Here is a 26,500-nt window from a genome sequence, read left to right on the forward strand (position 1 = left end):
ATCTAGGTTGGTTCCACAATCTGGCTATTGTGAACTGAGCAGCTATGAACATTGATGTGGCTGTATCTCTGTAATATGCTGATTTTAAGTCCTTTGGGTATAGGCCAAGGAGTGGGATAGCTGGGTCAAATGGTGGGTCCATTCCAAGTTTTCTAAGGAGTCTCCACACTGCTTTCCAGAGTGGCTGCACTAATTTGCAGCCCCACCAGCAATGTAAGAGTGTACCTTTCTCCCCACATCCTCGCCAACACCTGTTGTTGCTTGTATTCTTGATAATTGCCATTCTAATTGGGGTGAGATGGAATCTTAGGGTGGTTTTGATTTGCATTTCTCTTATTACTAGAGATGTTGAACATTTTTTCATATGTTTGTTGATTGCTTGTATATCTTCTTCTGTGAAGTGTCTATTCATTTCCTTAGCCCATTTGTCAATTGGATTATTTGCATACTTGGTGTAGAGTTTTTTGAGTTCTTTATAAATTCTGGAGATTAGCGCTCTATCTGAAGTATGATTGGCAAAGATTTTCTCCCACTCTGTAGGCTCTTTCTTCGCATTGCTGATAGTTTCCTTTGCTGAGAGAAAGCTTTTTAGTTTGAATCTATCCCAGTTATTAATTCTTGCTTTTATTTCTTGTGCTATGGGAGTCCTGTTGAGGAAGTCTGGTCCTAAGCCGACATGTTGAAGCTCTGGACCTACTTTTTCTTCTATAAGATGCAAGGTCTCTGGTCTGATTCCGAGATCCTTAATCCATTTTGAGTTTAGTTTCGTGCACAGTGAGAGATATGGGTTTAGTTTCATTCTGTTGCATATGGATTTCCAATTCTCCCAGCACCATTTGTTGAAGAGGCTATCTTTTCTCCATTGCATATTTTTGGCCCTTTTGTCTAGTATGAGAAAATTGTATTTATTTGGGTTTGTGTCCGTGTCCTCTATTCTGTACCATTGATCCACCTTTCTATTTTGGTACCAATACCATGCCGTTTTTGTTACTATTGCTTTGTAGTAGAGTTGAAGATCTGGTATTGCGATACCCCCTGCTTCACTCTTTCTGCCAAGGATTGCTTTAGCTATTCTGGGTTTTTTATTCTTCCAGATGAATTTCATAATTTCTTGCTCTATTTCTGTAAGGTACATCATTGGGATTTTAATTGGAATTGAATTGAATCTGTATAGCACTTTTGGTAGTATGGCCATTTTGACAATATTAATTCTTCCTATCCAAGAACATGGGAAATCTTTCCATCTTCTAAGGTTTTCTTTAATTTCTTTCTTTAGTGTTCTGTAGTTCTCATTGTAGAGGTCTTTCACCTCTTTTGTGAGATTGACTCCCAAATACTTTATTTTTTTCAAAGCTATTGTGAATGGGGTAGTTTTCCTGATTTCTCTTTCTGAAGATTCATCGCTTATGTATAAAAATGCCTTAGATTTATGTGCATTGATCTTATATCCCACTACTTTACTGAATTCACTTATGAGATCTAAAAGTTTTCTGGTGGAATTTCCTGGTTCCTCTAAGTATACAATCATATCATCAGCAAATAGGGATAGTTTGAGTTCTTCTTTTCCTATTCGTATCCCTTTAATTTCTTTGGTGTGTCTAATTGCTCTGGCTAGAGTTTCAAGGACGATATTGAATAGAAGTGGTGAAAGAGGGCATCCCTGCCTTGTTCCAGTTTTTAGAGGGAATGCTTTCAGTTTTTCACCATTTAGAATGATATTAGCCATGGGCTTAGCGTAGATGGCCTTTACAATGTTAAGGAATGTTCCCACTATCCCTATTTTTTCTAGTGTTTTGAGCATGAAGGGGTGCTATATTTTATCAAATGCTTTTTCTGCATCTATGGAAATAATCATGTGATTCTTGACTTTAAGTCTATTGATATGGTGAATCACATTTATTGATTTCCTGATGTTGAACCAACATTGCATCCCTGGGATGAAACCCACTTGATCATGGTGCACTATCTTTTTAATATGTTTTTGTATGCGATTTGCTAAAATTTTGTTGAGAATTTTTGCGTTGATGTTCATTAAGGATATTGGTCTGAAATTTTCTTTCCTCGATGTGTCTCTGTCTGGTTTAGGTATCAGGGTGATATTGGCTTCATAGAATGAGTTTGGGAGGGTTCCCTCCTCTTCTATTTTACGGAATACTTTGAGAAGTATTGGAATGAGCTCTTTTTTAAAGGTTTTGTCGAACTCAGCTGAGAACCCATCTGGTCCTGGACTTTTCTTTGTTGGTAGGCTATTGATGACTTCTTCTATTTCATTACTTGAAATTGGTAATGTTTCATTTTTCTTAATCTAAAAGTATTTGCTTCTGGGATTTAACAAAATGTCTTCCTGATTCATAAAGCTAAGCATAAATTTGAAGGTAATTGTGTGAAGGTTTGACACATTTGACTCCATAGAAATGTTATAGGCCAGGATATATGGGCAATGACTAAACAGACTCCATTTTACCTTAAGACTCCAAGTTATGTAGGAAATACTCCCATGTGAACACCCCACCTCTGTACCCATCATTTGTAACTTAGTATGATATGTTTGGCAACACAAAATGGCAATTCTTATATAATGAAAAATTGTTCTCTTTTTGACTCCTATTTTCCTAAACAATGTACCGTATCAACAGTGATGTCAATAGTGATTGTCTAGATGTTAGTAACCATTCTATAATTTGTACCTAAGTAAGGTCATTGTGACCCACTTCTCCCTTCTGCTAATGATTTTAGATCTCCTGATGTTAGTTTGTCATTTTAAATCATAGCAACAGACATTTATGATTGATGTACTGACTTATGGTATAAAAACCCCTGTAACCCTATGGTAAGGGCTGTTCTCCCAATAGCCATTCTTGGGGCATTGTGTGAGACAGTCAGCTGGTGGCTAATGAAGACTCTAAATTTGGATCTCTCAGTAATGATCAGTCTGTTCTTATGTTGCGCCTCACAACAATTGAATTTGAAGGTTCATACAATTAAGCAATAAGGATATAGTTCTCTGTGAAGTCCATATTTCAGTGAACAAATTAGAGAGAGAAAGAGAGAGAGAGAGAGAGAGAGAGAGAGAGAGAGCTTGAACTGTTCCAACTATGTATGACTTTGCTTTAGAGATCACCTTTCTCCCAGTACACTATTGCAAAATTAGAGCTATACTAAAAACATGCTTGGGCTTTAATAATTGAATAGCAATGAGGAAAAAAATGTTTATTTTAAAAAATACCTTTGAACTTTCTTCCTACTACAGAGGCAATTTGCAGGTCCCTGGGGATAGTGGTCAAGAACTCATTTTATTCCATTAAGTTCATGTCCCATTCTTATGAGGCCAGATTGTAGAATTTAAATGTGAATGTGGTCAAGGGATGAATTCAGGCAATTTCAGTTTTTACTAGACTTTTAAAAAGCAGAATAATTTATGATATTTTTTATACTGAACTTGATCACAAATGATATAATTATTGACAAGTAAATATCCTCCCTACCATAATGGCAAATATTGGCTCTCCATCCCAAATTAGTATTATTTGAAACTATAAAACATGGTCTCTCATAATTAGGATTTATGGAACTGGGAACTAAATACTTCAACTTTATTTCAAACAAGTGCTTTACTCAAAATAACTAGTGCTGTAAACAAACCTTAACCTATTTGGACACACATAGCCCTTAAGATTCTTTTTGGCAGATAATAGTAACTGTGGAAAAGTTTGAGATGGATGGGGGTTCTACATGTTCCCCACATTGAAGACAGGTTACAGTACTAGCAAGTTTCGTACTAAATTCTGTCATGTATACGGACATTGGTTTAACATGTACTTTTGAGCATTCAAAAAAAAGTTCCTATAACAAGATAAAAAGTGTGGTCTTTATCCTTTTCCACTTGAAGCTGATTCAATAATACTCCAGAGTCAGGACTCTATTATTCATAGAGTTGTCATCAGAAATGCAATGAATGTAGCTGGGGATTTAGCACAGTGGTGCATCACTTGCCTTACATGTATGAGGCCCTCGGTTCTATCCCCCAGACCACAAAAACAACAACAAAATCCAAACAACAACAACAAAATGTAATGGATGCACATTGAATGAGGATCAAGCTTGAGGTGTCAAGTGTAGGAAGCCTCTCTGGAATCGCCTTTATAGTGTGCCAGAGGTTCTGGTATATTGTATCACTATTCTTGCTTGATTCAAAGAATTTTTTAAAAATTTCTTCCTTAATTTCTTCAACCACCCATTCATCATTCACAAGAGCATTGTTTCATCTCCATACGTTTATGTAACCTCTTTAGTGGGGTTTTTTGTTTGCTTGTTTTGTTTTGGTGTTGATTTCTAATTTCATACCATTATGATCTAATAAGATGCAAGAAATTTTATTATTTTTATTTGCAAAGAATTGCTTTGTCATCTAAAATATGGTCTATTTTGGAGAAGGTTGCATGAGCAGCTGAGAAGAAAGTGTATTTGTCTATTGGGTATAAAATATTTTATAGATGTCTGTTAAGTCCATTTGATTTATAATTTCTTTTAGGTCTGAAGAGGCTTTACTGAGTTTATGTCTGTTTGACATAACTATTGGTGATAGAGGTATGTTGAAATCACCCATATAATCGTGACGGGGTCTAGCTGAGTTTTTAATTCAAGTAGTGTGTTTTAACAGCAATTAATTAGCAATTATTCTCAAAGTGTTTTATGCAATTAATTAGCAATTATTCTCAAAGTGTGACCTGAAGTTTTTCTCTTGGTTGTTTAAAAATTTGATCCTTTTTCTATATGTTAGGCATTTTAATTATAATGTGTTGTGGAGAGGTTCTTTTTGGCTCTTATCTATTTGGTGTCCTATATGAATCCTGTATGTAGATGTCCATTTTGTCCTCAGTGCTTGGAAATTTTTCTGCTATTATTTCACTGAAAAAGTTACCAATGACATTACATTGTGTCTTGGTTTCCTCTTTGATTATGATGATTCTTAAATTTGGTCTCTTAATGTTGTCCTAGAGTTCTTGTATATTGGGAACATGATTTCCTTTTTCTTTGTTGCTGAGTGTGCAAATTCATATACCCTATCTTCAAGATTTGAAATTCTGTCTTTGACATGGTCTAATTTATGGGTGTAAATTTCAACCAAATTTTTTATTTAATTTACTGTGTGCTTCATTTCCAGAGGTTCTGCTTTGTTCTTTTACAGAATCTCTATTTCTTTATCGACATCCTACATTTTCTCTTTTTTCCCTTATAACTTCTTTTAATTAACTTATTACTCTAACAATCAACTTTTTGAATTCTTTTTGTGGGATTTCATCCACATCAATACTGTGAATTTCATTATTGGGAGATTTTAAAGTTTTGGAGGTGTCTCATTGACTTGTTTCCTCATGTCTTTTGAAATCCCAATTTTTTTTTTTTTTTTTGCATTTGTAGTATGAATTCCTCTTCCTCTCTTATGTGGGGGTCATTTATTGAGTAGTTATCTCTGTATAGCAAGTCTGGAACTAAGGGGTTACCTAGGTTTAACACATTTTATCAGCATAATCAAAGTGTTACTTTCAACCCTCAGTACCTCCTTGAAAAGAGTAATTTACTAAAACAGTAATTTACTAAAAATTTATCAACCTATATCAACATATACTCTAAAATTTGTTACTAATGATCTCTATGATTTATTAACAAAGAAAAAATATGGTGGACAAATAATATAAAATAGGTTGAAAAGGTTAAGCACAAATGATAGTGATACTGCCATTAACCGGGGACAAGTTCTGCTTCCTCAGGTGTTGAAGTATAAATCTGAGAAGCACACCAAGGCAAGTATATTAAGCGGTTTTATTTAAAGGTAATAATACAGACTTATCCTGAGAGGGAGAAGGGGGCCGTGGTGGATGTTCTAGAAGGGAGCATGCCCTACATCTTTTATAGGTTAAGGTCTCTTGTTCTCCAGTTCTCTCTCCCCTAATCTCTCCTTCCTGCCTACGTGACTAGGCCTGATTTTGCAGGTGAGGTATAAAAAATGAGAAGGGAATGGGCAGGGGGAGGGCTAGAGTGATTCAGCCAGGTAAGGGCCCAGGGTGCATTAATTAGCAGCTCCTTGCCTGCAGTCCCTGACAAGCAGGTAAATTTCCTAATCAATGGGCTCCAGAGATCCTTGAGAATCCATTCTCCCAGGGGCAGTCTCCAACTTCCAGAGGCAGATGGCTTTCAAGGCCTCCATGTCCTCCCTTTGACCCGATTCCCTATTTCTACACTAACTGCCTGTCCCCAATTCTGGCTTCAATAGTGTATAGTACATTGAACCAGATGATGGGATAAAAAGTAAAGAAATAAAGGGAAAAAGAACAAAAAAGGATGGATGAGGGAAGGAAGACAGAAGATAAAATGGGAATGATAAAAAGAATGAAGGAGAGGAGAATGGACTAAAGATAGAATAGAATGAAAGAGGTAATAAGAGAGGATAAAATTAATTGATAAAATACATAAAGTTAGATGAATTCTGACAAAACGCAAAATGTAGGGAGACACCATGAATCAGTTAATATCAAACAGTTAATGTAATAACTATTGTCTACAGTTTCAGTTTTCTTCTTGTTGAGGTTTTTGAAATAGAATCATTTCTTTCCATTTTTTTGATTTGGGAATCTCCCAACCAGTCAAAAGTTGATGTGACACAAATATTGTGGTGTTTGTTACCCTTAGTTCTCCCTAATCCAGCCCACTAGTCAGGGAAGTCTATATGCTGAGCTCCACCCTTCCTTGACTTGTCACTTCTAGTGGTGAAGTACTTTCTGCTCAGACCTGACTTTATTCTCAAAATTATTTTGCTAGCATGTCCAGGGTGGGTGTATAAGTCTGCTGGGGTTCCTAGGCAGCTCTTTCACCTGCTCCATCTGGACCAATCTGGGTTGTGTCACACCCCTGGTACTGAGAGCCTCTATCCATACGCTGAGGGAAGGAGTGTGACATGTGTCTATCTTCTATCCCCATCTGAACTTGAGGGATGTGGCACAGGGGATCTCAGCTTTCCCCTTGACCCTGATCTATCTCAGTTTCCTCTTCCCCATTGGCCACACTCCGTATCCCAGAGATCAGACCGTCAATTTCAAATGAAATTCCATTTGATTTTCTCTTTCCTGCAGACCAATCGACTGTCCATCCAGTTTGTGTCGCTTCTGTGCCCAGAATGACTCAGCATGTACACTACGGATTCATGAAAAGTAGAGCCTTAAGTGACTGGTCTTGAGTATTAAAAAAGCAACTATACCAAGAACAGGGGGAAAAAAGAAAGAGAAAAATAAAGGCCGCAAAATATGAATAATGAAGGTAAGCTTTAGGGACCTGTAGTCTGCTTCTTGGGAAGTCCAAACACAGAGTACTTTAAGCCGTTGCTTCTTATCAGCTTTATCTATTTCATTCCTCCCTGTCCCCCGCGGGATAATGCGAGGGTGTTCTCCAGCACTGACGCGGCCAATCATTTCTGACTTAATTTTTCTGCTCATATTATGAATTCGTTGGACAGCGTCAGTTTTTTATATCTCAGTGGGTCTTTCATCTCCCTGGAAGGGAGTTTCCCCTCCTGCACTGAACCACAGCACACCGCTGTCACCATTGCTTTTGTTCATTATCTTTCTATTCTAGAAACAAATATTTTTGGTTTTCACCTGGCTGCTAGCTCACTGAGTCATCTGCAGTCTTTTCTTTCAGTCTTCCTGCCTCAGTTTGCTACTGCAGAACTGCTGTTTTAAATTCACTCTCAGGGAGCTGCTATGATATTACAGATTCCTCTGATCTGCCATTTTTTTCTCTGTCAATTGAAAATGTTGATTTGTAGAGTAGGTTTACCTTATCTCACTTTTAGGTTGACTCAGTCAATCAGGTGCTCCTTTAGTCAGCTTTTTTTTTTTTTTTTTTTTTTTTTTTGCTGTTGTGTCTAAAAGAGCCAACCAGAAAAATTGTAGATGAGGAACAGTTTATTTGAGGGCTCATAGTTTCAGAGTTATCAGTCCATCAACAGCCAGCTCCATTCCTCAGGATTTAAGGAGAGGCAGAACATTATAGTAGAAGAGTGTGTTGGAGCAAATTGGCTCACATGATGATCAGAAAGCAGAGAGGTACTCCACTCACCAGATACAAAGTATTACCTCAAAGCCACACCTCCCCAATGCCCCACTTCCTCTAGCCACACCCTATGCCCCTTTAGTTACCACTCAGTTAATCCCCCTCAGGGGATTAATTCACTCTTTGGATTAAAGATTCTCATAACCCAATGATTTCTCCTCTAAACCTTCTTGCAATGTCTCACACATGAAACTTTGGGGGACACCTCACATCCAAACAATAATACATGCACACATAAGCATGGATTTATTGCATTCCATGCTTACAAAAATGAATATGACCTGGTCTGTGCCCACAAGCTCTTGCCCTCTTGGGAGTGATATTCACATAAATAGCTGTAAGATAGACTAAAAGGCAGTCCTAGAGGTATTTATAAATTGATAATAAAGCATAGAGGAAATAGTTTCTTGATGGTGGGGGCTATGTCTTATTTGTGGATCTCCACAAATACAAGATATGTGTGAGTGGGAAGTCTTGCACATGCGGAACACTCAGTAATATTTGATGAGTGAAGCCAACTGTGGTGACCCATGCCTATGATCGCAGCAATTTAGGAGGCTGAGGTAGGAATATCTCAAATTCAAATTCACATGGCAACTTAGATTCCTGTCTCAAAATAAAATTTTAAAAAGAGCTGGTTATGTATTTCAGTGATAAAGTGTCCCTGGGTTCAATTCCTAGTTGAAAAAAAAAAAATTAAGAAAAAAAGAAAAACTTTAAAATTCCGACCTTCTGCATTAGTTTCCTATCCCTGCTATTAAAATTTGCCGTGAATGGAGTAGTTTAAAAGAGCACAAATTTATTATCTTAAAGTTCTGGAGGACAGAAGCCTGCAATCAGTTTCACTGGGCTAAAATCCAGGTGTCCAAGGCCTGTGTTCTTTCTGGACATTCTAGGGAAGAATCTGTTTTCTTGCACTATTCATCTTGAGGTTACTTGCATTTCTTGGCTCATAACTCTTTAATCAATTCACTCCAATCTCTGTTTCTGCCTTTATGTTCATTACTGATCGTGATCCTCCTACCAGCCCCTTGTAAAGTCCCTTGTGGTTACACTGAGCCCACCTGGAATCCAGGATGATCTCCCCATCTTGTGGTCCTTAATAACATCTGCAAAGTCCCATTTTACCATGTCAATTAACATATTCACAAGTTCTGGGGATTAACTTATGGAAATGTCTAGAAAGCTATTATTTAGCCTACCACATTTCCTTCATATGTAATCTTTAAAATAAGAGACTTAATTTAAATTTGTGAGAAGCAAAGGAGAAATTTTTGTCAGTTAAAGCATTTAGCAAAGGGTATGATATAATCAGTAGCAAAGAAATGTTAACTGTGACACTTTTAAAGATCTTTTTAAATAAACTTTCAGTAAGGGCAACATCATCCTGTTTTGTTCATGCACATTTGTCTCAGATGTGGTAAGTGACCAATGAATATTGCTGCATGAGTGACTTAATACTGAATGTTTTCAGTAGTTACATATTAACTTTTTCTTATATTTCATATTTTCCTGCTTCATGGATGTGTTTTATCGATTAATAAGCTTATAGAAGTCAGATATTCTATTTCATGCATATTATATTATATGTTTTGTTATATTTCTTAAGTTCCCTTACATTTACCAGAAGCTAGAGATGTAGAAGTTTCTCAGTAACTAATTATTTAACTTAATATAAAATCCCCTGTAGGTTATAAATAAATATAAGGTAATTTTATAAAAACATGGCCCAGCAAATACTTATTTAATTTGTTCCCAATACCTCTGGTAACTCTTACAGTTTTGCATAGGAAGAATGTTCAGCATATAGCACAAAAAAAAAAAAAAAAAAAAAAAAAAAAAAAAAAAAAAAACAGCATATGCTGAAAAAATACTGGGAAAGGAAGGCTAGACTCCCAGATGAGTCTTCAAAGGACATGGCCTTGATGAATTTTCCACAATACAGGAACTGATTCTCTGCCTTTAAGACTCTCAAAACTCTTTTGATTGGTACTGAGAGTGGGTCTACTTGCTAGTAATAGGATCATGTTAATCAAACTTTTTGGAAATGATACAGAAAGTTAGGATGCCAAATCGTTAATTCACAAAAAGAATTGTCACAAAGGTAAAATAGTAGTCAGCATGATCAGCACAACCTTTTTTTAGGCAGATATTTTGGGAAGCCAAATTATAATCATAAGGTTGTCTAAGGGGTGTGGATTCTGAAAGAGAGCTGTTATGTAAGTTGGACATTGAATGGCATTGGGTTACAATACCCTTGGTAGGGCTGGTCTTACTGTGGGACCGGTTACACTGAAAGCTCCTTGGCTAATCTCCTTCTTTCCTTTTAATTAATGCAGTATTTTGAGTAATAAAATTTGCATAAAAGTTGAATTATCAAGAAATAATTTTGGAACAGAAAATCTATCCCCAAATTATCCTCAACCCTTGCAAATAATAAGCATGACATATATATATAAAAGGGAGAGGGGAATGGCTGCGAGAGCGTGGCAGTCTCCCAAAGAGGAAGTCATGCTCATCTTATCCTCACTATAAACAGTCTTGTGCTGCTGGACACCTAGGCAGACCTACTATATCTAAGGCCTAACAGCACGGCCCAGTCTATCAACTCCTAAGGACATGACAAGGCCTAACAGCCTGTGCCAGTCTATCAACTCCTAAGGACATGACATTTTCAGAGATACTGGGAAATGAGACAGGAGATTATTGACTAATGTTTAGGACTTTATTGCCAAATGTTTTCAAGGCACTAGAAACTGGAATTTTTTTTTTTTTTTTTTTTTTTTTTTTTTTTGGTGGTGACAGGGAAACTTTACAACTTAGCTACATCCCTGTCCCTTTTAATTTTGAAACAGGGTTTTATTAAGTTGCTTAGGGCTTCATTAAATTGCTGAGGTTAACCTTGAACTTTGGATCCTCCTGTCTCAGCCTTCTGAGTCACTGGGCTTATAGGCCTATGCCATTGTGCTTGGCAGTTTACAGGATTTTTACAATATTCAGTTGATATAGCCCAGGGCAGACGCAAATTTTTGACATTTTTCTTAGTTCAGAGCAGTCAACAGGGAAAGGGAAGCATAGAGAAACATTTTGAATGGGTAAGTTTGGGTTAATAATCTATAGGTTGTCAAAGTCCAGTCCATATGTGGCAACTTGCAGCCCTGGGGGAAAAAGTAGTTAAGATGATCAGTTAAATAGATTCCAAAACATTGCAAATAAAAAAGAAATTGGAATGAGTAAACAGGAAAATGGCATTTTACTATTTTTACAATAATTCACTAAATCAACAGACAGAATCAATAAAGCCTTTTCCAGGACTTGGTTCCAACCATGCTCCCCAAAGTGGTTCATCAAGAAATTGTAACAAAACACACATACACACACACACACACAAAAAAAAAAAAAAAAAGAAAGAAAGAAAGAAAGAAAGAAAGAAAAAGAAAAAAAGAGAGAAAGAAAGAAAGAAAAAGAACGAAATTGTAACATGTTTTCCTGTTAAGGATGATTAAACAACAGGTTAACTATATTTCAGATTTCTGTCATTGTAAGAAAATAAATCCTGAGGCTTTTAAAACTCCTGAGCCACAGTAAGCAATCAGGAAAACATGGAGTATAACATTCTCTGACTCTATGTCAAAAAAGTGTTTAGAAATTGATGGAAAATAAACTGATAGAAGCAGTCTTCTAATTGGTCAATCCAACCTGAAAAGAGAAGTTCTTATATGCCCCTCACAAATGAAAGGCTAGTCTCATAGCCCAACCTCCTACAGTGGTGTGATTTACAGCTCGTTAAACAGCTAGTCACTGATGGTTTGTGTGGGATTCAGTTCATGAGGTTGTCATGTATTAAGAACTCCACTACAGCAATCTCATACTATTCCTTGCATTTGGAATATAGGACTTTGACTCTGATGACCACATCATGTGGCTTTGCATATGGGTTGGTCTGCCTGTTAGGACATCTAGATTTTATTTGGAGAGTACCAATATCTGTCATAGTCCTTGCATTTCAGAAAAGAATAAGTTCTTAACCTTGAGTGTGATTTGCTGGTAAATGGATGGCAGTGGAGACTAAGGTGCTAAGTGAAATATGCCAATCCCCAAAAAACAGAGGTCAAATGTTTTCTCTGATATCTAGAAGCTAACCCACAATAAGAGGAAGGAGAGGAAGAATAAAACTTCAGTGGATTAGACAAAGGGGAATGAAGGAATGGGCAGGAAAAGGAAAGACAGTGAAAGAATCTTACATAACTTTCTTACCTACACATAGGCTGAGCAATACGCCATTGTGTATAAATACCACATTTTCTTTAATCATTCATCTGCTGAAAGGCACCTAAGTTGGCTCATAACTTAGCTATTGTGAAATTGTGCTGCTATACACACTGATGTGGCTACATCACTGTAGTATGCCTATTTTAAATCCTTTGGATATATACTAAGGAGTGGGATAACTGGGTCAAATAGTGGATCCATTCCTAGTTTTTTGCAGAATCTCCATACTGCTTTTTACTACTAGTACATTGTCTAGCAAGATGACATCAGTAGTGGTCTTATTGAACTTATTCAATAACAATGTACCTGGATCCCATCTCCAGACCACTGGCAATCCCTCTGCTCTGCCATGACAGGGCGCGATGTAGATAGAATACAGTGACGCTGTACAAAGTGAGAGGGGTTGGAGAGGATTGGCAAGTGTGTACCATACTGCTTTGCTTATCATTTTACAAATCATACCAATTTTTAGTACTAGTGGACTAGGAGTACGGCTCAATTAGAACCTAGGGTCTTAGTGTGTGCAATGCCCTGGGTTCAATCCTTAGCAAACAAAATCTAAACAAAACAAACCAAAAAAGGGAGTAGATATTTGAGAAAAGTTGTATCACCATCTTTTTAATTTTTTTTATTTTTGCATGTCTCTTTTCTGTTTATTCCATGAAGGAGTTAGTTACACTAGTTAAATGTGGACCCCAAATGGTTACATTATACAAGTTGTGAGACTTTAAAACTTGTGACAAGGGACAGAAGAGAAATCCTGCTTATTTCAAGGAAATCCTCACTTAAGCTTTAGTGAGTTACAAACACTCAAAACCCATGACCTTTCTGCTGATGGTCCTTGCCCAATCCACTCTATCAGGAACTGGCATACGTTCTTGCGATGGTCACTTTGTAGCTGAATTATTTCTCCATATTCTGGATCTGTTACAGTACCATTGCAGGTACATTTCTTCTTAAGGACCTTCCCTAGTTTCTTTTCATCATCATCATTAGTGATTCCTTGGACAATGGTAAGGGTCTTCCTGCCATTTCTCTGTTGAATTCTTATATGGATATAACTCTCAGCTAGCAGGAAGCAGGTCATTACCTTTGCTTGCATCAACAAAGGGTTCAAAATAGTGGAGGTTCTGAAGAGAGGACATATGATAGGAATCCTTTTCCTCGGCCTGCAGATGGCAAGGCGGCTGTGGGGGAAGGTGGCTGTCGGGACCCAGTATCATGAAGTGAGGGGGCTCGAGGATAGGCTGCTGAGTCCTGGGTGGTAGCTTGGTGATTGGGTCATATCACAATCTTAATGGTTGATTTCTTCCAAGAGTGTTTTAAAGTTGAGTCTGAGTACAGTAACTACATGTATACGGTGTTATGGATCTTATCTCTCACACATGTAAGAGATTTCTATATCTACTTGTACTGAAATTCAGAATTCTGTTGAAATCCTTGTGGCACTTGCTTCATTTAACAGTTGGAACTCCCAATGAGTTGTTCAAAGTGGTTACAAGCTAAGAGTGTTCCATTCCATTTTTAATTCCCTATTGCATAACCCTTCTTTTGACTTCAATCAAGAGCAAAACAGCAATTAGAGTTGTAGGAAGTAAATGGTGCATATTTTGTTTCCTTTTTTTTCTTAAATTTTAAAAAAATTTTACAGACTGCATTTTGATTCATTGTACACAAATGGGTACAACTTTTAATTTCTATGGTTGTACACAATGTAGATTCACACCATTCATGTCATCATACTTGTACATGGGGTAATTATGTCTCTCTCAGTCTACTATCTTTCCTTCTCCCAATCCCTCCTGCCCAACTTTCCTTTACACCATCCAAAGTTACTTCATTCATTTCTTGCCCACCCCCCCATCATTATGTATCATCATCCACTTTTCAGAGAAAACATTTGGCCTTTAGTTTTTTGGACTTGGCTTATTTCATTCAGCCTGATATTCTCCAACTCCATCCATTTTCTAGCAAATGCCATAATTTTATTCTTCTTTATGGCTGAGTAATATTCCATTGTCTATATATACCACAGTCTCTCTCTCGCGCGCGCTTTCTCTCTCTCTCTTTTTTTTTTTTTTGTGGTGCTGGGGATTGAACCCAAGGCCTTGTGCTTGTGAGGCAAGCACTCTACCAACTGAGCTATATCCCCAGCCCCACAGTTTCTTTATTTATTCATCAATTGAAGGACATCTAGGTTGGTTCCACAATCTAGCTACTGTGAATTGAGCTGCTGTGAATATTGATGTGGCTGCGTCATTGCAGTATGCTGATTTTAAGTCCTTTGGGTATAAACCAAGGAGTGGGATAGCTGGGTCAAATGGTAGGTCCATTCCAAGTTTTCTGAGGAATCTCCGTACTGCTTTCCAGAGTGGTTGCACCAATTTGCAACTCCACCGGCAATGTGTGAGTGTGACTTTTTCCCCACATTCACACAAACACTTATTATTGCTGTGTTCTTGATAATAGCCATTCTAATTGGAGTTAGATTAAATCTTAGGGGGGGGTTAATTTACATTTCTCTAATTACTAGAGATGATGAGCACTTTTTCATATATTTGTTGATTACCTGTATATCTTCTTCTGTGAAGTGTCTGCTCAGTTCCTTAGCCCATTTATTTATTGGGTTCTTTGTATTTTTGGTGTAAAATTTTTTAAGTTCTTTATAAATTTTGGAGATTAGTGCTCTGTCTGAAGTGTGTGTGGAAAAGATTTTATCCCACTCTGTAAGCTCTCTTTTCACATTATTGATTGTTTCCTTTGCTGAGAAAAAGTTTGACTCCATCTCATTTATTGATTCTTATTTTTGTTTCTTAACTTTGGAAGTCTTGTTAAGGAAGTCTGGTCCTAAACCAACATGATGAAGATTCGGGTCTACTTTTTCTTCTATTTGGTGAAGGGTCTCAGGTCTAATTCCTAGATCCTTGATCCATTTTGAGTTTTGTACAGGGTGAGAGATAGGGGTTTAATTTCATTTTGTTGCACATGGATTTCCAGTTTTGCCAGTACCTTTGTTGAAGAGGCTAACTTTACTACACAAAAGGTGTGCCTTTACTTCATGTACAAACAGAGAAACAGTATGTATCCCATTTGTGTACAATAAAAATAAATTTTAAAAAAAGAGGCTATCTTTTTTCCATTGTGTGTTTTTGGCACCTTTTTCTAGTATGAGATAAGTGTACTTATATAGGTTTGTCTCTGTGTCCTTTATTCTGTACCACTGGTCTACCTGTCTATTTTGGTGCCAATACCATGCTGTTTTTGTTACTATTACTCTATAGTAGAGTTTAATGTCTGGTATTGTGATACCTCCTGCATCACTCTACCTAGGATTGCTTTGACTATTCTGGGTCTTTTGTTCTTCCAGATGAATTTCATATTGCTTTCTCTATTTCTATGAGGAATGTCATTGGAATTGTGTTAAATCTGTATAGCACTTTAGGTAGTATGGCCATTTTGATAATATTAATTCTACCTATCCAAGAACTTGGGAGATCTTTCCATCGTCTAAGGTCTTCTTTAATTTCTTTCTTTAATTTTCTGTAGTTTTCATTGTAGAGGTCTTTCACCTCTTTTGTTAGATTGATTCCTAAGTATGTTATTTTTTTTTTTTTTTGAGGCTATTGTGAACAGAGTTGTTTTCCTAATTTCTCTTTCCGAGGATTCATTGCTTATGAATAGAAATACATTAGACTTATGTGTGTTGATTTTATATCCTGCTGCTTTGCTGAATTCATTTATTAGGTCTAGAAGTTTTCTGGTGGAGTTTTTTGGATCCTCTAAATATAGAATCACATTGTTGGCAAGCAAAAGATCAAGAGGATTTGGTTTTGTACTTTCTCATCTATGGCTGAGATTGATGCTACCATGGCTGCAAGACCTCATTCAATTGATGGGAGAGTGGTGGAGCCAAAACGAGCTGTAGCAAGAGAGGAGTCTGGAAAACCAGGGGTTCATGTGACTGTGAAGAAGCTGTTTGTTGGTGGAATTAAAGAAGATACTGAGGAACACCACCTTATGTCGGGGTACCGCGGACCCCCAGCCCTATGATGCGGCCAAGATGGTGCCTGGCAATGTGCCAAGGAAGTGCTGAGAGCAAAACCAGGTACCTCCAGCAGACTAATTCTCTGTGCAACAAGTGGCGTTATTTGAGGAAGTTAATGTGATTGGCCATGGGTCCTCGTGGACACTGCATGCTTGCTATATGCACACTATTATGCTCCATTACTGTCCATGCTTTCCCCTCGTGATCTATAAGCTGATTGGTTGTTGTATGTAATGTAAGGCCCTTGCAAGAGCAGCCGTGCGCGGCCAGCCAGAAGTAGCAGATAGCAGAAAATAAAGAACTTACTCCGATCCGGTGTCGTGTCTCTCTGCGGGCGGGGAGCGTGATAAATGGTGCCGAAACCCGGGAACGAGTAAAGATATAAGGGTAAGTTCATATAAGTTCTCAAATCAAGACAAAATTAGTCCGAGAGTACAAAGGTGAGACGTCTCGACGATCGCGGAGCCGCGACAATTCATAACAAAAGGATCCCCGTGGGAGGGACGAGTGAAGTGGCCAGATACAGACTTATACAGTGGTACCAAACTGTGTATGTGTGTGCGTGCGTGAGCGTGTGTGTGTGCGTGCGCGCGCTTGTCTTTTTGTTTGTGTGTTTAAACTAGCTCGTAGTGCTGTAAGATTTAATCATGGGAACGGATCTGTCTAAGATTAGAATGCAGCAGCCCCTTAGAGAACTCTTAAAAAATCACGGAACACCATTGAAGGCAAACACGGCCTTGAAGTTTCTTGATACTGTAGAGAAAGTCTCTCCGTGGTTTTTAGACGAAGGGTTACTAAATCTTCCTCAGTGGGAGCAGCTAGGAGAGGATTTGCACGATGCGGAGAGACGAGAGCCATTGCCAATGGGAACACTGGCCATATGGTCGCTTATTAAATCTTGTTTGATACAGCAAAGTAAATCAAAAAACCCTTTTAGGGATTTAAAGGGGCCTTTAGAAGAAGGAAGTCAGATCTTAGAAGAAATTAAAGAGGAACGATCATGTTCTCAGAATTCAGAAAGAGAAAATTATACGGAAAGAGAAAGTTCCGAAGAGGAACTTACTGGGGAAGAACTTGAAGAAGCTATGGGAAAGTTAAGCGTGCAACCTGAGCGCCCTCTAGCACCTAGACTGCTTAGTACACCTGTTGCCCCCAGTGCACCACCTATGGAGTTTAATAAAAAGGAAAACCACAACAGACACCGAGGGTGGGCCTCCTTACAAAATGCTACATATCCAGTATTTGAGGATGCCCAGAATCAAAGGTTTCATCAGCTGTTAGATTTTAAAATTGTTAAACAGCTGAAAGAAGCAGTGAGCACTTATGGGCCTCAATCGGCTTTTACAGTCTCACTGGTAGAGACCATGATGTCCTTAAATATGCTACCTTTGGATTGGACTAATCTAGCTAGAGCAACCTTGTCAGGGGGACAGTATCTTATGTGGAAAACAGCTTGGCAGGAAATTTCAATGGACACTGCAAGGCACAATGCAACTTCAGGGAATCCACAGGTAGACAGAGACATGTTGATGGAAACAGGGCCTTATGAGGGAGTCCAGGCACAGATTAATTATCATCCTGCAGTGTATGCTCAAATTGCTGTGGCTGTTATTAAAGCATGGAAAACCCTACAAGGGTCAGGAGATTTACAAGGACAGTTGTCAAAAGTTACCCAAGGAAGTAATGAGCCCTATGCAGACTTCGTTGATAGATTAATTCAAACAGCTTCTAGAATTTTTGGAGATGCTGATCAAGCAATGCCATTAATAAAACAGTTAGCCTATGAACAAGCCAATAAATGGTGCAAAGATGCCATCAGGCCATGGAGAAATAAAGACTTGTCTACTTATTTAAGAGTCTGCAAAGACATTAATGAGGCCTCTGGAAATAGTGCTACATTTATTGCGGCACTCGACAGACAAACCTCTGTTCTTGCCACAGCATTATCACAAAGAGGAGGGGGTAAAAAAGGGGGACCTCCTGGTTCCTGCTTCATATGTGGACAAATGGGACACTTGAGAGCATGTTGCCCTTCCAGGAACAATGGCCAAGGAAAGGGGCCCAGGTTATGTCCTCGGTGTAAAAGAGGAAATCATTGGCTTAGTGAATGTTATTCCGTTAGGGACAAAGAAGGGAATCCTTTACCAACTAACCCCAAGCTACAAAAAAACGGGGTGAGGGGCCCGCCCCGGGGCCCACAACAAATATACGGGGTGATTCAACAAGTGCCACGACAGTGGTATCCTCCAACCGAAAAGGGAATGAAGCTCAGGAAAGAAGAGCCACCTCAGGAAGTGCAGGATTGGACATCTGTGCCACCTCCAGACTCATATTAACCCTGATATGGGTGTACAAATGATAGACACAGATTGGGAGGGAAATATTCCGGCAAATTCAGTAGGATTGCTTCTAGGCAGAAGTTCTTCTACCTTAAGAGGTCTTATAATCCACCCAGGAGTAATTGATCCTGATTTTCAAGGACAAGTTAAGGCTATGGTTTCTTCACCCAAAGGAATCACAGTCATTTCTCCAGGAGATAGGATAACACAAATGTTAATTTTACCTAGTCAGCATTCCTTGTGGCCTAGTAAGAAGACAATAAGGGGAACTAACGGATTTGGGTCTACAGGAGGACCCTGGGCTAATTTTACTATGGACCTCCAAGATAGGCCCATAATGCAGTTAATAGTGGGACATAAACCTTTTATAGGATTACTGGACACAGGAGCTGATAAAAGTATAATAAGTGAGGCAGTTTGGCCCAAAGGTTGGCCTGTAGTTACAGCTAATCAAAATTTACAAGGTTTGGGTGTGGCTCAATCACCTAACCAGAGTGCTGCTTCGCTGTCCTGGAGGGATAATGAGGGCCATTCAGGGATTTTTCAACCATATATCTGTAAAATACCTATTTCCTTATGGGGGAGAGATGTCTTAACTCAAATAAATGCTAAATTAACAACAAATATTAATTCTAAACCTGTGACACATATGATGAAAAAGATGCAATATACAGAAAGTCAAGGGTTAGGTCGAGAACAACAGGGATCACTACAACCCTTGCCCTTACCTCCTCCAAAAAATGATTTCAGAGGGCTGGGTTTTATGTAGGGGCCACTGTTATTACACCAATTCCAATAGTTTGGAAAAATGATGAGCCACAATGGATTCAACAGTGGCCCCTTACTACAGTAAAGTTAGAAGCGGCTCATAAATTAGTACAAGAACAAGTACAGGCAGGACATTTACAACCTTCTACTTCTCCCTGGAATACTCCTATCTTTGTCATTAAGAAAAAGTCTGGAAAGTGGAGACTATTACATGATTTAAGGGCCATTAATGCACAGATGTTCCCTATGGGTCCTATACAACGGGGATTGCCTTTAGTTACAGCTTTACCTAAAAATTGGCCCACTGTTATTTTAGATTTAAAAGATTGTTTTTTCTCAATCCCATTACATAGAAGGGATTGTTGGCGGTTTGCTTTTACCTTACCTTCTCTCAATCATGCACAGCCTGACCAAAGATTTGAGTGAACCGTGTTGCCTCAAGGCATGACTAATAGTCCCACGTTATGCCAAATATATGTAGATAAAGCCTTAAAACCTACAAGAGACAATTTTCCAGATTTGTTGATTTATCATTATATGGATGATATCCTTATCTGCCACAAAAACAGACAATTCTTGGAAAAGGCTTTACAATTTTTAATTTCCACTCTACAACAATATGGCTTAAACATCTCTCCAGAAAAGCTACAAATGGGAGAAACTCAAGAATATCTAGGTACTAAGCTTACAGCTACTATGGTAAAGCCTTTAAAATTAACCATTAGAACCGATAAGCTTAAAAATCTAAATGATTTTCAAAAACTCCTTGGAGATATAAATTGGATTAGGCCATATTTAAAGATTACCACAGGAGAGCTGAAACCTCTATTTAATATACTTAAAGGAGACCCTAATCTCCATTCCCCGAGAGTCCTTACTTCGGAAGCACAAAAGGTTCTCACGTTGGTAGAACAGAGATTGCAATCAGATCATACAGAAAGATGTGATCCATCCCAACCTCTAATGTTGATTATTATCCCAGAACAACATAGCCCATATGGAATTTTATGGCAAGGAGGACCTTTACAGAGTATCAATCTCCCAGCATCGCCCACAAAACAGTTACAAACATTTCCTAAGGCAATAGCTCAGTTGATATATAAAGGGTTAGAGGCCTGTATTACCATATTTGGAAGTCACCCTAAGGTCATTATTATTCCCTATACTAAACTACAAATGCAGTGGTTGATTCAGCATGATGATGATTGGGCTGTTTTATATTGCTCAACCACAACAACATTTGATAATCATTATCCTAAACATCCATGGATACAGTTTTGTAAAAATACTCCAATTATATTTCCAAAAATTACAAAGACGCAGCCTTTGCATCATTGTCAAACAATATTTACTGATGGATCTAAAAATGGAGTGGGAGCAGTAATAGTTGGAGATAAAACTGAAACCATCATTCTCCCTTCCTCGTCTGCCCAAGTAGTGGAGCTTGCTGCAGTAGTCTTAGCTTTTAATATCATGAAGGATCAACCTTTTAATCTGTTATCTGACAGTTATTATATAGTACAATCAATACCTTGTTTAGAAACTGTGCCTTATATTCCCGATGGATCCACAGTTGCTCCTTACTTTCGAACCTTGCGTGCCCTAATTTTAGACCGCAAATACCCCTTTTATGTAGGACATATTAGAGCTCATTCTGGCCTACCAGGACCACTTGCCAAAACAAATGCTAAGGCTGATAAAGCCACAAAAACCATTTTGGCTTTTACACTATTTGAACAAGCTAAGATGTTTCATTCACAATTTCATGTTAATTCTACTACTCTTAGAAGAAAGTTTAATATTTCTAAAGATGTTGCTAGACAAATTGTTAAAACATGTCAACATTGTGCCACCCTATTGCCAGTACAGTCTGTTGGAGTAAATCCCAGAGGACTGTTACCTAATCATATTTGGCAAATGGATGTTACTCATTTTTCAAAATTTGGAAATCTCAAGTATATTCATGTTTCAGTAGACACCGCTTCAGGGGTAATCATGGCCTCAGCTCACACTGGTGAAAAGGTTAAAGATGTTATACAACATTGTTTACAAACATTTGCAGCCTGGGGCGTTCCAAAAATCATCAAAACTGATAATGGGCCAGCTTACACATCCAAAAGTTTTCTTCTATTCACAAAAAGTTTTGGTATACAGCTCATCACAGGAATTCCTTATAATCCTCAAGGACAAGGAATAGTGGAACGCACTCATTTAACATTAAAAAATTGTTTAATAAAACAAAAAGGGGGAATAGGTGCTGACTTTAGAGCACCTAAAGACAAACTAAATTTAGTACTTTTAATTTTAAATTTTTTAAATGTGGACAAAAATGGAAGCACGGCTGCAGAGAGACATGCTAATCCCACAAGTACTCAAATGTGGGTAAAGTGGAAAGATATTCTCACAGGTACATGGAAAGGTCCAGATCCAGTTCTTCGGTGGGTCCGAGGGTCTGTTTGTGTCTTCCCACAGGATCAGCAAACACCAATTTGGATACCTGAAAGGTTGACCAGACTGGTGCATCAAAGTAACGATGAAGAACATCGTGCTGATAAGCGCCCTGCTAATGATGATGTTGACACTGGTGAAGACACGAGAATTATGGGCGATAGTTAAAGCCTGGCCATATCCTTTACCGTTAACTAATACTTCCTCTTTACTTCCTCCGTTGTTCACCACCAAAATGGCTACAGGATTACCCACTACGTCTTTTGATCCAGATACTCATCTATATAATTTTTCCACTTTCTCCCTCCCTGGAACCTTGTGCTTTGATATACCTGAGGATAATGCTATTGGTAGTAATGACTTTAACCCTTGTATTGTTCTCCAAAAGCAGGTACAGGGTTTCTTTACATCCAGGGATTCTCCTGATGCTCTACCCCAAGGCTACGGTTCGCTTGGTCTTCAGTTTGTTAATGGTACACACATAACCATATCAAAGGAATATTGGGAAGGGGCAGCCACCTTGATTACAGGACTTATACCTCACAAATTACCACTTCCCACTAATGGATTTAAAACTCCCAGACTTTTTCCTCCATGTAATCCAAAATTTTCCACACTTCCTACCTGGACAGGTTGTCAAAATGCTGAGCAAGCAGCCCCAGTTCAACATGGATTTTTCTTCACACCAAATTTTACTTCTCAGCGTACCACTGATGACTTTGATGATTATGACGGCAAATTTGGCGGAAGGCGCACTAATCCTTTTGATAACTGGTTGCTATTTACCTCGACTTCAGGATATACTAACTTACAACCTTTTTTTGCTCTTAAAGGAGGATCTTTCAGACAATGCGAATGGAATTCTAGGAAGTGGACTGGAGTTAACAGGAGTGGAGCCAAGACTACTACTAATTGTACTCAAAATCTTTCATTCTTGTCCACCACAGTCTGTGTGTTCCCTCCTTTTATGTTTTTACTAACCAACACTAATAGCACAAACCTTAATTGCTCTCAATCTAGATGCTACCTTTCTCAATGTTGGAATGCTGCCAATTTCTCCCGAGCGGTCATCATGCGAATCCCTACTTTTCTGCCTATGCCAGTTTCTGTTACAGATGATGAATTGCCAGTATTGCTTTCCAGAAATAAGAGGGATTTTGGAATCACCATAGCAGTCATTACCACCGTAGTTGCATCAGCAACAGCAGCCACTGCAGCAGCTGTAGCCTTGACGACATCAGTACAGTCAGCAACTAAGCTTAATGATGTGGTCCAGCAGACAGCTACTGCTCTGTCTACTCAACAAACAGTGGATCAACACCTAAAAGCAGGACTACTTTTGGTGAACCAACGTGTGGACTTACTTCAAGAACAGATGGACCTTTTACAGGAACTGTTAAACGTGGGGTGTATTTATCATCTGCCGGGACTGTGCGTTACACCTGTAGCTTATCATAATCTTAGTTATGCAGCAAATTTGTCTAAAATCATATCTACTCAGCTACGTGCCAATTGGTCTTATAAATTTGATAATCTTACTGCCATTCTTAGATCACAAATTGTTAGCCTTAATTCTACTAGAGTTAATATAGCCCCTATGTCTGAAATGCAAAATTGGTTATCCTCTTCTTTCAGTTTTGTAAAGCAATGGGCAGGAATGGGAGCATTGTGTATGTTAATGATTATTGCAATTATCTTCCTCACACGCTTTATCATGCATATACGCCAAGTTCATGCCAGAGATCGCATCATTTTCCATCAAGCCATGATGGCCTTAGAGGCTGGCAGCTCTCCTCAAGTCTGGCTGAGCATGCTGGACCGGTAGTCAATGACGGGTAAAGAAGGAGGTAACCTCGTACCGACCTAAGACAGGAGCTGTAGCATGCTCTGCAGTTATCCGATGACGGGTAAGGACGATGGTTGACCACTCCGCCTAAGACAGGCACGGTCCCGAGCCAGCATTCTTTTAATAAATAAAAAAGGGGGAGCTGTCGGGGTACCGCGGACCCCCAGCCCTACGATGCGGCCAAGATGGCGCCTGGCAATGTGCCAAGGAAGTGCTGAGAGCAAAACCAGGTACCTCCAGCAGACTAATTCTCTGTGCAACAAGTGGCGTTATTTGAGGAAGTTAATGTGATTGGCCATGGGTCCTCGTGGACACTGCATGCTTGCTATATGCACACTATTATGCTCCATTACTGTCCATGCTTTCCCCTCGTGATCTATAAGCTGATTGGTTGTTGTATGTAATGTAAGACCCTTGCAAGAGCAGCCGTGCGCGGCCAGCCAGAAGTAGCAGATAGCAGAAAATAAAGAACTTACTCCGATCCGGTGTCGTGTCTCTCTGCGGGCGGGGAGCGCGATAACCTTAGAGATTACTTTGAAGATTATGGAAAAATTGATACTATTGAGATAATTACTATTAGGCAGTCCGGAAAGAAAAGAGACTTTGGCTTTGTTACTTTTGATGACCATGATCCTATGGACAAAATTGTATTGCAAAAAGACCACACCATCAATGGTCATAATGCAGAAGTAAGAAAGGCTTTGTCTAGACAAGAAATGCAAGAAGTCCAAAGTTTCAGGAGTGGAAGAGGAGGCAACTTTGGTTTTGGTGATTCCCGCGGTGGCAGTAGCAATTTTGGATCAGGACCAGGAAGTAACTTCAGAGGAGGATCTGATGGATATGGAAGTGAATGTGGATTTGGGGATGGCTATAATGGGTATGGAGGAGGACCTGGAGGTGGCAATTTTGGAGCTAGCCCTGGTTATGGAGGAAGAAGAGGAGGAATAACACCACAGAGGATATGGTGGTGGAGGACGTGGATATGGAAGCCAGGGTGGGGGCTATGGAGGTGGTTATGACAACTATGGAGGAGGAAATTATGGAAGTAGAAATTACAATGATTTTGGAAATTATAACCAGCAACCTTCTAACCATGGTCCAATGAAGAGTGGAAACTTTGGTGGTAGCAGGAACATGGGGGACCATATAGTGGAGGAAATTATGGTCCAGGAGGCAGCAGAGGAAGTAGGGGTTATGGTGGGAGGAGCTGACACTGAACATCTTATTTGCCATGGGAAGGTGTCTTGCTGCAGGTAACTAATGAAGAAGTGGTCAACCACAGAGTCTTCAAGAAATAAGAAATATTGCCCCACCTGAAAGCAGTTCTTGTTAGTGCCTTCATTTAAGAATCACTTTTTAACATAAAAGGAAAATGTTTTCTGATAAAAACAAATACTTCATTTAGTATAGGTTCTTTATAAAATAATTACAAAATGAGTGTTGTTTGTAAAATAACAAAATAAGCTAGAGAGATACATGTATCTTGTTTTAAATTAGGTTTGTGAGTAGATGAATTTAAAGTTCTATTTTAAATACAAAATTTATAAAAATAAATACTTTTGTATCAAGAAAAAACAACAACAGTGGTCTCCTTGGCTATGTGCTCACTAATGTATCTCCTTTGCTTAAAATGGGTCATTTAGACCATTGACATTAATTGAGATCTCATTCGAAGAATCAAACACTCTGTAAACCTTTAGATAGTGGTGATGTCTGAGGCCTTAATGCAAGAAAACGTAAACCCATATGCAGAAAACACACTGACCCTAATTAAGATGAATCTCTATCCCTTTTAGAATGGAAGGAGTTGGAAGTAGCCTATCTTCGTTTGGCAGTTTGATCTTCTTGAGGAATGAGCAACACTCTTCTCTGTTGTTGACTGGTTAGACATTCAGCAGCAACAGCAGAATGGTGAGCACTGGAGAGTGTGAGCCTGTGTTATTGGCCTAAAAACAATTTCTATCCCTGCCATTATGGCTACTCCATTTATGTGCCCATTTTGTCAACACTGGAGTGTCTGATGACAGAGTTAGGCTGGTCGACATCAAAATAATTAAATCATTCTGTCTACTTGGTTGTTTAGTATGTCTCCCATGGAAAATTCATCCTGATGCATCTTGACTTGTGATACAAGCATTTTCACATTCCATGCCCACTGCCATACATCTATCTACCCATTCCATTTCTGTCTTCTTTTTTTTAATCTCCCAACTTTTCTACTTTCAGTCCCCTGATCTATTCTGTTACAATGAGACAAGTATTTGCTAGAGTCCATGAGTTCTCATGTATTCTTATTTTGGGATACTTCACTACTCACTCATCAGTGGAGATGAAGTGCAACCTTTTCCATTTTTAACTTTTACCCATATACCAAACATCACTGCCTCCTCAAAAAAATTCATACGTTGAAGTCCAAACCTCCAGGACCTCAGAATGTGACAGTGTTATTGCAGATGTAATTAGTTAAGGGTAGCGTGGATTCATAATTCACCATGATTGATGTCCTTAGAAGAAGGGAAAATTTGGAGGCAGGCACATGTAGAAAAAAGATGATGTGAACTGATGTGGGAAAAAAATACCATCTGCAAGCCAAGGAGAGAGGCTTGACTAGATTCTTCCTGGACTCTCTCAGGAGTAGCCAACCCGATGACACTTTCATTTCAGACTTCCAGA

General features: G+C 38.7%; 2 pseudogenes; one reads left to right on the forward strand and one right to left on the reverse strand.

Annotated features, from left to right (window-relative positions):
- Positions 1-13,191: 13,191 nt before the first annotated feature.
- Positions 13,192-13,526, reverse strand: LOC124980780 (eukaryotic translation initiation factor 1-like; annotated as a pseudogene).
- Positions 13,527-16,248: 2,722 nt separating this feature from the next.
- LOC124979526 (heterogeneous nuclear ribonucleoproteins A2/B1-like) lies at positions 16,249-25,038 on the forward strand (annotated as a pseudogene).
- The last annotated feature ends 1,462 nt before the right edge of the window (positions 25,039-26,500 follow it).

Source organism: Sciurus carolinensis, chromosome 3 (assembly GCF_902686445.1).
Source record: "Sciurus carolinensis chromosome 3, mSciCar1.2, whole genome shotgun sequence".
Lineage (NCBI taxonomy): Eukaryota > Metazoa > Chordata > Mammalia > Rodentia > Sciuridae > Sciurus > Sciurus carolinensis.